The sequence below is a fragment of the Physeter macrocephalus genome, chromosome 20 (assembly GCF_002837175.3).
Source record: "Physeter macrocephalus isolate SW-GA chromosome 20, ASM283717v5, whole genome shotgun sequence".
NCBI lineage: Eukaryota > Metazoa > Chordata > Mammalia > Artiodactyla > Physeteridae > Physeter > Physeter macrocephalus.
Genome location: NC_041233.1, coordinates 76,520,454 through 76,533,923, shown reverse-complemented (window position 1 = coordinate 76,533,923; position 13,470 = coordinate 76,520,454). Strand labels below are relative to the sequence as shown.

Here is a 13,470-nt window from a genome sequence, read left to right as displayed (position 1 = left end):
GGGATGGGGCGCTCACAGGCGTGGCCGTGGTCGTTACCGTCTGCGGTTCAGCCTGGGTGGGGAGGGAGGGCGAAGTGTGGCACCGCAGAGGGAAGGAGCTCCTAGTCGGGGGTCCAGAAAGGCCGTTCTGGAGGAGCTGAGGCCAGGCGGGGTTTTGAGGGCTGAGTAAGAGTTTGCCAAGTGAACAGAGTAGCAGGTGGTCAAGGGGAAGGAGCGTTCTGAGTAGGGAGAATGAAGAGCACAAACGGAAGGACCGCGTGTTCTCTTGGAGAAGGGGGCCAGCTTCCCTGAGTGTGTCCCTTTCTCCCCGCAGTCCTGATTCCACCTCTGAGGACACGTGCACCAGAAAGGCGAGCTTTTAATAGGTAGGGTCGTCATGCTGCCTGGGTGCAGACACCGAGTGGGGAGCTGGACCTGCCTGACTCTCCTCTCACACCCCAGCCCAAAGTCCCCCTTTTAGAAGGCTCTTGGGCCCAAGATGGCGTCCTCTTGTTTCCTTTTTTTTTTAAGGAACACATACTCTATTTATACCAGGAACTGAAGGTTCTTCACTTCCTGGTGCTCACTTAACAGAAAGAGTTCATCAGTTAAAATGTTCATCGATTCCCAGTCACATGCTGGGCACCGTGCTTGGTGCTGAGCAGACATGTGTAGGTGCCTGTCCTCCAGGAGCTGCGCTTTGTCAGGAAAGCGAGACATTGACTCTCACGATGCATGTGATGGTACCAAGGAGAAGGGCAGGTTGCCATGGTGACAGCCTCATCAGGAAGCTGACCCGGTCGTGGGGCTGCCTACTGTATTTGTCATCTGCTGCGTAACAAATCACCCAGCAACTTGGCTGCTTAAAACAGCACACTTACTATCTCACACTATCTTCTGTGGGTCGGAACCTGGCACAGCTTTCCTGGATCCTCTGCTTCGGGGTCTCTCCCAAGGTTGCAGTCAACGTGTCACCAGGGCAGGGCCTCATCCGAAGGCTTGACTGGGTAAGGATCTGCTTTCAAGCTCGTGTGGTTGTTAGCAGAATTCAGTTCCTCAAGAGCTGTTGGAAGCAGGGCCACCGTTCTTTACTGGCTGTCGGCTAGAGGCTGCCCTCAGTACCTTGCCACTGGGCCTCACCAACATCAGAGGTTGCTTACTCCATCAGCGCCAGCAAAGGAGAGAGCTGCTACCAAGTTGGAAGCCTTCATCTCTGGAAATCTGAGCACCAGAGTGACAGCCCATCACCTTTGCCACGTTCTCTTGATGAGAAGCAAGTCACGAAGTCCAGGCCACAGTCAAGGGGAGGAAATTACAGGGAGTGAACACCAAGAAGTGAGGCTCTTGGGGACCATCATAGAAGTTACCTCCCGGGACTTCCCCGGCGGTCCAGGGGCTAAGACGCCGCGCTCCCAATGCAGGGGGCCTGGGTTCGATCCCTGGTCAGGGAACTAGGTCCCGCGTGCCGCAACTAAAAGATCCCGCGTGCCGCGACTGAGACCTGGCGCGGCCAAATAAATAAATAAATAAATATTTTTTTTAAAAAAGGAAGAAAGGAAGTTACCTCGCACACCTCCTTTGCCCGTGCTGCTCTCTGTTCCTCCAGGAAGGCACACCCTTAGAGCCGGAAGAAGAGCTGCCGCAACTAAAAGATCCCGCGTGCCGCGACTGAGACCTGGCGCGGCCAAATAAATAAATAAATAAATAAATAAATATTTTTTTTAAAAAAGGAAGTTACCTCGCACACCTCCTTTGCCCGTGCTGCTCTCTGTTCCTCCAGGAAGGCACACCCTTAGAGCCGGAAGAAGAGCAAGTACCAGTGTAGCACCATGTGTAGTGGCAGGGCCCGCACACGCGTAGGGGAGTGTGTGTGCGTGTGTGTATTTTCTGTGTGGGTTACCGACAGTAGCAGCTGTTCTATTGCTTTTTAAACATTCATAAAAGTATGTAACGATAGGAATTTCTTCTTTTTTGAACCCCATGACTCATGGCCTGTCTGAAATGACTGGCTTATTTCCCATCACAACCAGAAAGGATGATAAATTCTGGGTGGTTAGGTCACTTTTGAAGAAACAAACACTTGGGACCCAGGTTCCTATTAGCCTAACTGGGTCCTGTGCCGTTAGCCACGTCAGCCATTCCGTGACCTTGCACTTCTGCAAGTGGGAGATTCCCTGAGTTGCTTGCTGCCAGTGGGATTGGACCAAATTGTCCTTTCCTTCTACAGATAGGCTCGGAGAGGAGTGGGGAGAAACCTTTATTTCTAGTTTTAGATTGACATTTAGTCTTTATTTCTATAATTGATCAAAGGCAGAGGGTTTGAAAATGTTGGAATTGTAAGCAAAATCAAATCAATCACTTTAAAGTTTCCAGAGGAGGTTGTAAACAGCAATTCCATTTATTTTTCTGGAGGGGAAGAGAGAATAGTGGAAAGTGGATGGGATGGTTCTTAGGGCCAGAAGGGCCAGCCAGGAATTCCTGTTGCAAGTTTCTCTATGTTAGAGATAACGACACTTTAAAATTCAAGTTAATTAATTTGAATTAACTAGGCTAAATCGGCCCAGTTGATTAAAAATAAGCCACCAATTACAAACAGGATTTTCCTTCATTTAGTTCAGTGCTTAAGTGGAAAAGACTTCTTTTCAACAGTGCTCACGCTGGCCTCCTGTCTCTTCATTCGTGAGACGGTTGATAGAGGTTGACTCTTAATGCAGAGGAGGTTATCTCCAATGTAGTTCATTCAGAAGGCGTTTGGAGAGTGGTCCTGCGCCATCGGTCACGGACTTTACCGTCTCTGTATCTTGGTCTTAATTCTGGGTGTAGTCTTACCACAGTGCACGGAAATGACCACCTCAGGAGCCTTTGGTTTTCACGGTTAATGAAGGTAAGTCAGAAGGGAAGGAGAGCTCAGCTCCATTAAGAGTAGAACTTGATTTTGACCCAAATGTTTTGAGCCTTGGAACCTAAGGAGTTTTTTTTCTTCCTCTGCTTTTATAAACTGATTTCTTTTAACAACTCACTGGGCTGGTTAAATAATTATTCTACTTATGGTGATAAACTAGGAATGGAAGGCATGAGGCTGTAAATGAAATGCATCCATTTATGTACCGTTGGTCATTCAAACAGAGAGTAATGAGTGGGGATGAACCTTTGGACGAGAACCTTGAACCTTTCATGAATTTCACTCCATCTCCAGAGTGGCTGGTGGGATGTGTGGGTGGTGAACAAGGAGCCAGGATCACTGTGGCAGAGAGACAGCCTCAGGGACCAGAGGGTCTGTATTTGAACCCCAGCTCTGCCACTCACTGGCTGTGTGACCTGGGCAAGTTACTCAACCTCTCTGTGCCTCATTTCCTCACTGGTGAAACGGGGGAAAATAGTCCTACCTCTAGAGTTGTGAGAATTAAATGACTTAATGTGTGTAGCGTGTTTAAACAGTGCTGGGCAAATAGTAAATATTATATAATTATTAGGTATTATTGCCACATTAGTGGCAAATAATAACAATAACCAAACTGAGCAGTCATGTACTCATGAGACATTTATTGAGCACCCTTGATATGCTAGATGCACTGCACAGATTGGAGAGCAAAGTCCTTCCTGTCTGCCCTCCTGGAGTCTTCATCCAGTGGAGGGCTGGGAACCTAGCATTAATTGATCCCTTACTCCACCCTGGCTCTGTGCTAAGCCCTTTTCAGGCATCGCCTCCTTTGAACTTTGCCAGCAGGTGAGAGGGCTGTCATGATGCGTCACAGGTGAGGTGTGTGGGCTCAGTGGGGTCAAGTCACCTATCCACCGTCACCTGGTTAATAAGTGGCCAGACTGGGGTTCAATCCCATGTCAGTCTGACCGAGGATCCAAGCTTTCCACCTCCATCGTAGGTGAGTTAGCGGGATGCAGACTCTGAGACAGCGTTTTGTGTGCAGGAGGTTTATGAGTGCTTTCGGGACAACCCCTGTGAGGGGCGACAGGGCAGGACTGACGGGGCGGGGGGGCGGTCACAACAGAGGTCTCCGCCAACCCCATGGGGAGCTGTGCAGCTGAGGTGGCTCTTCCGCGAGGCATCTCCCACCCACCAGCCATTGGCTGTGTCTGACCGGGGGAGGCTTAACCTCCGGTGGGGCAGGTCTTCTCGGTGAAGGGACTGAAGTGCGAGCCATGAGCAGGATGACTCCCCACCTTTGCAAAGTTGTGTGAGCAGCAAGGATGCCAGTCTGTGTAGGTACCTAAGCCCGGACTCTGCTCATTCACTTATCTCCATATCAGTGACGTCAGGATGCTGACCCAGGGCAATAACCAGGTCTCGTAGGAGGGAGCTGAGCCGGATTGAAGCTTCTGAATTGCTGCGGACCTCTGACGCCGGACGAGAATCTCTACTGTGACTCAGCAGGTGCCGAAAACCTTCTCCAAACGGCCCAACTTCTCCAGGTCTCTGGAAGCATCGATTTAGTGCCAGAGACATGTTCTCAGGCAGAAGAGGAGCTCTGGCACTCCACGGCCGTGAGATGTTTTCTCTATAACAGATTTGCACGAGGATTAAAAAGCAGGCTGTTCCTTAGCACCGACAGATTGATTTTTAATGTAAACTATCTCAAAGGGAGATTAGGAGAGCTCCCCTGTGGGCAAGAGACGGAGTCGCGGGGTGCAGGGGTGTTGGAGTATAAAGGTCGTGACGACAGCCACAGATCCATTTCCGGTCCCCCCCGCCCCCCAGGTCCTGCTCTCTTCCCTCTTCCTGCTTTAAGACCTTGGAGGATTAGGGATCCTAAGGCAGCGATCTTGAGGAAGACTGTTGCGAGCGCCCTAAGCTGCTTGTTAATTTCCTGGTGAATTCGGGCATTTTGCTTCTCAGAAGCTGCCTGTCTGGGTGTCACTGACACACCTTCGTATGGGCCCTAAGAGTGGTGTGAGGTCACTCTGATAGAGCTGCGCTGTGAGCCGCCCAGGGCAGGGAGGGGAAGCTGGCCGGGCCCGGGCTGGGGCCACGTACCCTGTCCTCTGAAGGCCGTTCAGGAGTGACCTCCTGGGGAGGGACCACATCTTGTTGTCGGTGGGAGAAAAACCATCGTGCTGAAAACTCCTGTGTGTGGAACGCTGTTTATTTTGGGGGCAAGTGTTTACAAAGTCATTGGCAGACCTGAGGAGTCCCACATGGATGGTTTGCAGAGGGAGGTTCTGTGGGCTGAGGAGCACTGGGAAGAAGAGCCCGCTGTCCTCGGTCTGCAGAGATTGGAAGGTTGATGCGGGCACGGAGCGCTGACTCTGGGCCGCCAGGTGGACTTCAGGGACCTCTGCTACCCAGAGCGCGGGGCTGATGAGTGAACGCGGCCCATGTCACGGCCCGGCCAGCCTGGGGCGTGGTGGCCATCGCTCTGCAATGAGGTCCGCCACCTGGACACCTAGGTCTGGCTTCGCCGCTGCCTTACCCAGGGGTACCCCACCCATCCTCTGTGCGCCTGCCTTTCCTCACCTGTAGAGACGCCTGGTATCGGGATCACGGGCGCATCGAGTGAAAGTGCTTCGTGAGCCATAGCGGGCTCGTGGGTAGAGAGGATGCCGGCATTGCCTCCACCTGCGGCTGTTCCCCAAGGCCCCGTGACTGGATGCTCGGGGAGAAGCGGTGGGGGACCCAGAGCCCCTCTCGTGCTCAAGGGGAGCCGGAGGCCTGGCCCGGGCAGCCCCCGTGAACCGGAGGCTTTGCATCCCTGGACCTCGTCAGGCCCAGACCTGTGTGTCCTTCTCTGGCGGAAAAGAGCTTCATCCGCGCCACCCCCCGGCACAGCCCCGGGGGACTCCAGACATTTCCTCCAAATAAGCTGCTCCGACCAGGCCTGCTTCATCGCTCCTCGCGATGAGATGTTCACGGTGTGTGATTCAGTGGACGAAAGGGCCTCCTTCCCAGCTACGTGAAAGGGTACTTTTTCCTATAGGAAAAATAAATACAATCATGCTTGATGACACCGTGTCGGAGGTCGGGGGGTGATCAATCAGTGATTTGGATATGGATGCCAGCAAATGGAGAGTAATGTCGGGCGGCTCTGGCTGTCACTTTGGCGACCACGTGTATGTGACCGTCCACAGCCGCGGAACACTCTGCTCTCACGGGGTCGGGGGCGGATGAGAAGATGTGAGCGAGCCCACGCTGCGGGGCTGCTGGTGATGGAATGTGACCTTTCACACGTGTGTGGCCGACCGGCAGGGGCCCCGGGAGCACCGGGAGGCCGGGGCGAGCACGGCCTGGGGTGAGCCCATCCGGCGGCCGCGGCCGCCCCCAGCCGTCCACAGCTGCAGCATCTGCCCCGGGTCTTTCCTCCAAGCACGGCTCCCTGAGACGGCCGAGGGGGGGGGCGGAAGCCAGGAGAGATGGCGAAGGTCCAGGCCTCCGACAGCCTGCGCTTGGCTGGGCGGACCTGACCCTGAGGCTCGAGCTTCCGTGGGCCTCTTGGGCTGGAGGATCTGAGCGACCTCTGACCCGGGCCCTCTGGGGACTGACAGGTGAAAGCCATCAGTCCCTTTGGGGTGATGAAAATGTTCTGGAATTAGATGACGCTGGTGTTTGCACAGGCTTGTGCATTTACTAAAAACTACTACGTCGTTCACTTTAAAAGGGTGAATTTTACAGCGTGTGGATTATCTCTCAATTTAAACATGGTATGAACAAAACTATCACAAAAGGAGGAGAAACCCGCCGCAGGGGGTGGCCTCGCTGAACAAGTCACGCACGAGCCGGAACCTGCGGGGGCCCCAGCTTGAGGGAAGGCCGATCAACGGGTACCTTGTCCCCTCAGAGCCAAACGGGTAAAATCGAATGAGCTATTTGCAGTGACCAATGAACAGTGGCTTATCCAAGTGATGAAAGATCAGGAAGTGAGGACGGAAACTGTGACAGGTACCTGATCCTCTGTTGTTGCTGCTGTGACCTCTAGGTCCCCGGTGCGGTGCTCCGTAAGCGCATTTGCTTTTCCTGGCCACGCCCCTGCAGCGCCTCCTGTTCATCCTGAACGTTTGCCGCTCTGTTACACGTGCAACTGCTTTGCAGTCTCCTGCAACTTATTGAGTAGTTCTGTAACAGAACTGACTCTGGCTTTCAAGTCACTCTGCACCTAAAACAATAAAATCTTAAAAACAGACAAAACCCCCAGAGCATCAGCTGGCTAGCGCCCCCCCTCAAGTCAGCTGCTGATTTGGCTACATCCCTAAACTATGAGGCTGGGCCAGGTCCTGTTGGGTTAGTGGGCTTTGGGGTCAGGCAGGCCTGGGTTGGTTTGGGGCCAGCCCCGAGGCCTCCTGGGCCGCATGACCTTAGGAAGCTCTGGAAGACTGGTAACGACAGTGCACATCTCAAAGGCTGGTTATGAACCGGGAAGGAGAATACACGTGCAGTGCCGAGCGCAAGGCCGGGGAGGGCAGCCCTCAGTAGCCACGAGCAGGCACGCGGCGGGTGGACACCAAGAGGATTCTGGGAGCCGAACCTGTACGGCACTCGAGGGAGCCTGGCCGGAGGAGGGGCCCACGGAGTAGTGGTTGCCCCTGTTTTCCGGATGATCAGTACAGCCATCTCTGCTCACCCGGGCTCAGAGCGGTGCCCTGCCGCTGTTGGGTGCGTTCAGCTGTGACCTTGGGTAACCACCAAGATTTTACATGTTGAGACCTGCAAGCTCACTGATGGCCACTCCTCTGTTCCCTTGGCAAGAGAGGCGATCCCTTCCAGAGGCATCAGGTGGAGGGAGCCCCTGCCACATCCACGCCCCTTCCCAGCAGTGCTGGGGTCCCGGGACCTCTGCCCTGCACAGAACAGGCGCCTCACCCCCATGAGCAGGCCTGCCGTCCCAGGGCCACCCCGGCGGCCTTCAAAATAACCGCAGCACAGAGGCCCGGAATGTCTTTGGACTTATATTTGGAATTGCTGTTGGAAACAGTTCTGGCCACATATAACACCCATCTGTTTGGGAGGGTTTGAGAGAAGACGAGGTGGTCCCGCAGGAGGGGGGTTGGCAGCACCAAAACTCGGGGCTGGGGGTGGGGATCAGGGTCTCCTGGCCCTCACCCAGCCAGGGAGCTCTCAGCCCCTCCAGCCTTGACTTTTGCCTCTGGGGCCGCTCCCGTCATGCTGGACGGGATCAAACCAGCCCTTCTTCCTGACCCTTCTACCTCAGGTCAGTCCTTCGGGAGTCTGGGACATGTCTTCTCCCAGCTCTGCATACCCTTTTAGCTGTTGAAGCTGGCACCCTTCTTGCTGAGTCCAGCTTCTCCAGATGGAACGGCCCCTTCCCCCTTACTGTTTGTCAGCCAGCACTGAAGGCAAGTGTCCTTTGGGGCTGGGACCTGCTGGGGTGGAGGAGAGCAACACCCTCCCACGTTCTCAATGCCATACCTTTATTAATGTATCCCGAAGTTGCATCAGTGTCCCTGCAGTTCTGTGAGGATTCGTTATATACTTATGTCAACTAAACCCCTTGTGTATTTTCCAGGTTGGCCTCTTTCCCCTACTTCATCACTGTACAGTTGGTTTTGAAGACTCAAATGTGGACATTTAGGCTTATTTCTTTACATTTCCACTTGTTACATGAGTGTGCCTGTCACCGAAAGTGGGGGTCTGGCTGCTCGCTGCTCAAAAGCCGATGAAGAGGCCAGGTTGGTGGAAGGGAAAGTTTGCTCTATTTTTGGATGCCGGCAACCAGCGGGGTGGGGGAGGGTGGACGCCTGTCCAAAGGCCGACTCCCCCTCCCCCGGCAATGAGGGGGCAAGAGCCTCTATAGACAGAGGGAGGGGGCTGCACGCAGAAACAGCACAGCCAGCTCTGACGGTCATCTTGAAATTGGACATCGGTGGTCTGACCAGCGTCCTCTCGATTGTTTTAGGTACAATTAATCTTCAGTTCCAGGGTCGGTTTGTTCCCATTTTCCTGAGGCCAGTTCTCGGAATTGTGGCAGCTTATGTCGTGGCTGCAGTCTGGCCAGCATGTGGTTAACTTCCTCCACCTGGTGAGGGTTTCAGTACCTATAAGACAGCTCGCAGGATGTGGCTCAGAATATGATCTGTAGCCCTTGAGGAGGAACTAAAGGTCCTTGACTTTGCTTTATGACTAAACTGGTATTATTTAGTCTGTTGGACTGTTTTCCTTTGTTTCTGTATTTTCTCACTTCTCGGCTTAAACTTATTCTTCGGCTCCAGTTTTTCCACAGACAAAATGCAGGTGGAGGACACGGGGGGCAAGGACTACAGGGCGCTCCTCCGTTTCACGCCTACTCTAGCGTTTCGAGGTCCGTTTGGATACTTATTCGTGATATATTTGCTGTCCTTCTCAACGTTTTCTGAATGGTTTTAACCCATCCAGTAGCTTGCACTAATCCAAGGTCATTATCTGACTCTTCTTCTCTAGAGAGTAGTTGTGGGGAAATCATAGTATTGTTTATTGAAGACATTCTTATGAAGCACCAGCCTGATTCTTCGGGAGGACCCAATAGTGCCCTCTGGGAAAGTAAGGGTCCTGTTTTGCTTTTCCTCCTTCATATTTCTCTGCGGAAGAGCTGGCCGCATGGCCATCGTCCTCCTGTACACACAGGTCACTCTTCTAGGGTCTCAGGGTGGGAGAGAGGGCTGGCAAAAATGACTCCTCAGGAATCTGGGTTTAGAATCCGGACTAGTTTCTTAGGGGCTCTTGTAACAAATTTAGTGTCTTAAAACAACAGAAACTTATTCTCTCATGGTTCTGGAGGGCAGAGGTCAAAATCAAGGTACTGGCAAGGTTAGTCCCTCCTGAAAGCTCTGAGGGAGAATCCATTCCATGGGTCCCCAGCTTCCTGTGGCTTCCGCAATCCTGGCATCCCTTGGCTTGTAGGTGACGCTTCAGTCTCTGCCTCTGTCTTCACCTGCCTTCGCCCCATGTGTCCCTGTCCAAGCCTCTTCTTACAGGGACACCAGTGCTTGGGTTTAGGGCCCGCCGTAAATCCAGGATGATATCATCTGGAGGTTTTCAACAAAACTAGGTCTGCAAAGACCCTATTTCCAAATAAGATCCCATTTGCAGGTACTGGAGGTTAGGACTTGGGCATATCTTTTGGGAAATCTATAGAATCCAAATGGGAGAGGGGGAGGGGAGAGGTCCCTGCTCAAACAGGGCATGAAGGACTTGTTAACAGACATGCATCCCAGCAGGTGTGTGGGCTCTAGGAAGCCCACCACCCACCCTGTGGGCAGATCCAGGGTCCCTGGGGGACTGAGGGGCAGGAGAAGTCTCCCCTGACCCTCCCGAGGAGGTGGGCCTGGCCATGAACCTGATTCACAGAAGGTGGGGTCCTGAGTTCATTTCACGGTACCCCAAACAGATGACAATCTGTATTCTCACCCCGGTGGGCCTGGGCTGGCCTGGTTGGACCATTGAACACGTCCCAGTTTGTCCCCTAGAATTACTTCTTGATCTCTAGAGAATTGTATGGAAAGATTCTTCATGAAGTTACTATTCTTCATGAAGTTACTATGTGTTTAAAATTCACCCAGGTTTAGAGGCTCTTGTTTTATTTATGAGCCACACGCCTCCAAGAAATGTTATTACCACAAAATAAACTCAGCATGGAAAGCTTGAGCCGAGGGTTGGGTTTTTAAGTGGCAGTTTACGTGATAGAATTCCAATTCTACCAACGAATTTGGATAGCTGTGTGGGAGTCCTTGGTAAGAACTCTGGACTTGGACTTCCTATTAGGAGCAGATTTTGATGACCGTTTCAGAGGCGTCTCTTGGGCAAAGTCGTGATATCGACAGCACTCATAGGAAACGTGTGAGCCAGAAGAAACCTCCATCAGACCCATTGCCACAAGGTGCCCAGTTGCTCACAGCTCAACTGCGCTTTGAGGCCCAGGCAAATCTGGTTTTGGCGTTTATCCATCAGCTTTTAGATTATACTATGACCGACCCTGCAGTGACAGGTGCCGTGTTTCAGTCTTGATGGAGGTCCTGTTTTTGAAGGGGGAAAACAGCACAGCCAGTGTGGGGGTACACTTGTAATGGGGGCACAAATGTAGTGTCATCTGGGTCCTGTATTTGGGTGAACATGGATCTGGGGGAGGATCTACTCACCTGAGCATCTCTAACGACTAGTCTTGAAGCAAGTCATTTTGGAGGTTTGGCTGACCGGGCTGAGATGTACGAACACCTTCCAGTGTGTGTTCGGATTCTAGGCAATCTGTGGGCAGATCCCAGACATCTCAAGACTTCTCAGAGGTGTCCTCTGTGGACACTGGCAGTGGATGATTTCTAAAGGGCCGTGTAGAAGGCACTGTGCCAAGTGCCAGAGGGGAAGACAGTCTGGTCCCTGAGAAGCGCTGCTCTTGTTAGGAAATCTTTGGAAACGCCTACAGCTGTAGCGAAGAGGTGAGGGGTGCTGGAGAAGGAGTGTTTGCAGCTGACCCGTGCTCCAAAGGCACTGCCGTCTCTGCAGGGCTGAGGTTGGCTGAGTGCCACGACGGAAGCCCTGGGTGCAGTCAGCAGTGCACATCTACAATCCCCAGACCTGTGGGTACCTCATACGATTTGCTGAATTTCCTTCACTGGAAAGAGGGAAGCCAGGTTGGAGAAGTTGGCAGAATAGAAAGTATGGAGCTGAGAAAGAGAGAAACGTGACACCACAGAGCAGGGAGCCAGTCTGAATCAGCCTGGTTTCTGGGCAGCTGGGGGTTGAGTGTGAGTACAGGGTGCCGGGCAGAGCAGTGAGGGGCCCTCGAGGGTGTGCATGGAAAAAGGCATAAGACAGAAACAAAGGGGTGATTTTTGAAAAGCAAAAAAAGATAAAGACTTACCCTCTCTGCCTGCAGAAACAGAGGAGAAAAAGGCCATAGGAAACTCACAATAGAGCTCAGAAGTTCTGTGAATGTAAAAAATGACTGGGGAGTTCCCTGCTGGTCTAGTGGTTAGGATTCAGTGCTTTCACTGCTGTGGCCCGGGTTCAATCTCTGGTCAGGGAACTGACATCCCGCAGGCCACGTGGCGTGCCCCCCCCCCGCCAAAAAAAAAAAGAAAGAAAAAATTACTGAGTGACAATGAAATAAGGTTTATATTGGGCTGCTGTGTATGTACTATCTTATCTACTTTTACGGATGTTCAAAATTCCCCCAAATTAAATAATTAGGGGAGTGCTGTCATAATAGATATATTAACTGATCCCATCCAATATGACCTGATACATCTAAGTTTTTAAAAATTACAAAACATGCAGATATATATTTGAGTGTGCACTGAAAATTTCTGGAAGGATATAGAAGAAACTGATAACGAGGGTCACCCCTGGGATTTATATGGATTATCTTGTTTATACATCACGAGGAAAGCACAATTAGTATTCCTGTTTCACAGACGAATTTAATGCTAGACACTGCCTCCCCGCTATGACTTAGAGCACGGGAGAGCGAGCGGGCCTGAGGATCGAGAGTTGAGACCACAGGGCAAATTGGGGCCAACAACTTTAAAACAAAGCTGTGCTCATTACAGTGTTGTAACTTGTTTTGTTTTACTTTTTGTTTATTTGATATAAGAAAAGAATTATCCCATGGTAAAAGAAAGTATCTATCTGTAATGTTGAAAGTCCAGTAAAATATATTTTCAGAAGATTGGTGGAAAAGAAAGAAAGAAAGAAAGAAAATTATTCTGACTCGTGTTAAAGAATGGTAAGGCAGACTTTATTCAGGGCTGTAGCAATAGGCGTAGGGACCACTGTGGTCTGGTCGGGTCTTGCAGTAGGGGAATGAGATTGTGGTCAACTCCAAATACAAGGCAGAGTGGGAATTTATAGCCAAGGAGGATGTGGGTCGGTGGATGGGAAGTTACTGAGAAGAAACAGCAGGGGTAAGGGGGAGTTTTGGCTAAACCGACCTAGCAGGATTCTTGTTGAAATTGGGTGATACAGAGACCCACAAGGAAGTCTAAAACTCAAGGCCAACTTGGGAAGAAGGTTCAGAGGAACCTGAGAACGGTTTGGTCAAAGAGAGACGCTGTCTGCTCCTGCGTGAAAACACTGTTACATACGTGCGGTGGGGTTTGTGTGAACAGATCCACGTGTGTGGACACACGTAGGCCTACAGGCCTCTGCATGCGTACATGGGGGTATTTTTACACTGTGTTAAAAAACAGGTCCCTATCAACCTAGAAAGATACGTTTCATGATTTTTGTTTTAACGTTTAGAGTCTATGGTAAGGGCCGGGAATTTCACGCGGAATTGTAATACGGGGAGAGCGACAGCTGTTCCGTTATTACTGCCACCGGCAGAGGAGAGAGGAACCGGAGGGGACGTAAAATTTTCACGGCCTCTCTCTGCTGTTGTACGATCTTTGTAATCTGGTGTTTCGAACTAGAAAGAAAAAAAAAAAAAAAACTACGGGTGGCTTGTCTGGGGTCAGGAGAGCAGGTGGCCCTGGGAAGGGTGAGGGTGTCCAGGGTGGTACGAAGTGGCTGTCTGCCGGGGGGCGAGAGGAATGGTTGTTGTGTTTTGTTTTTTTTTT

The 13,470-nt window shown here is 51.7% G+C and overlaps 1 protein-coding gene across 1 annotated transcript in view; it reads left to right on the top strand.

Moving 5' to 3' along the window:
* Positions 1–13,470, top strand: part of CHST15 (carbohydrate sulfotransferase 15) — an 83,093-nt gene that overhangs the window by 59,110 nt on the left and 10,513 nt on the right. The gene's annotated exons all lie outside the window — the stretch shown is intronic.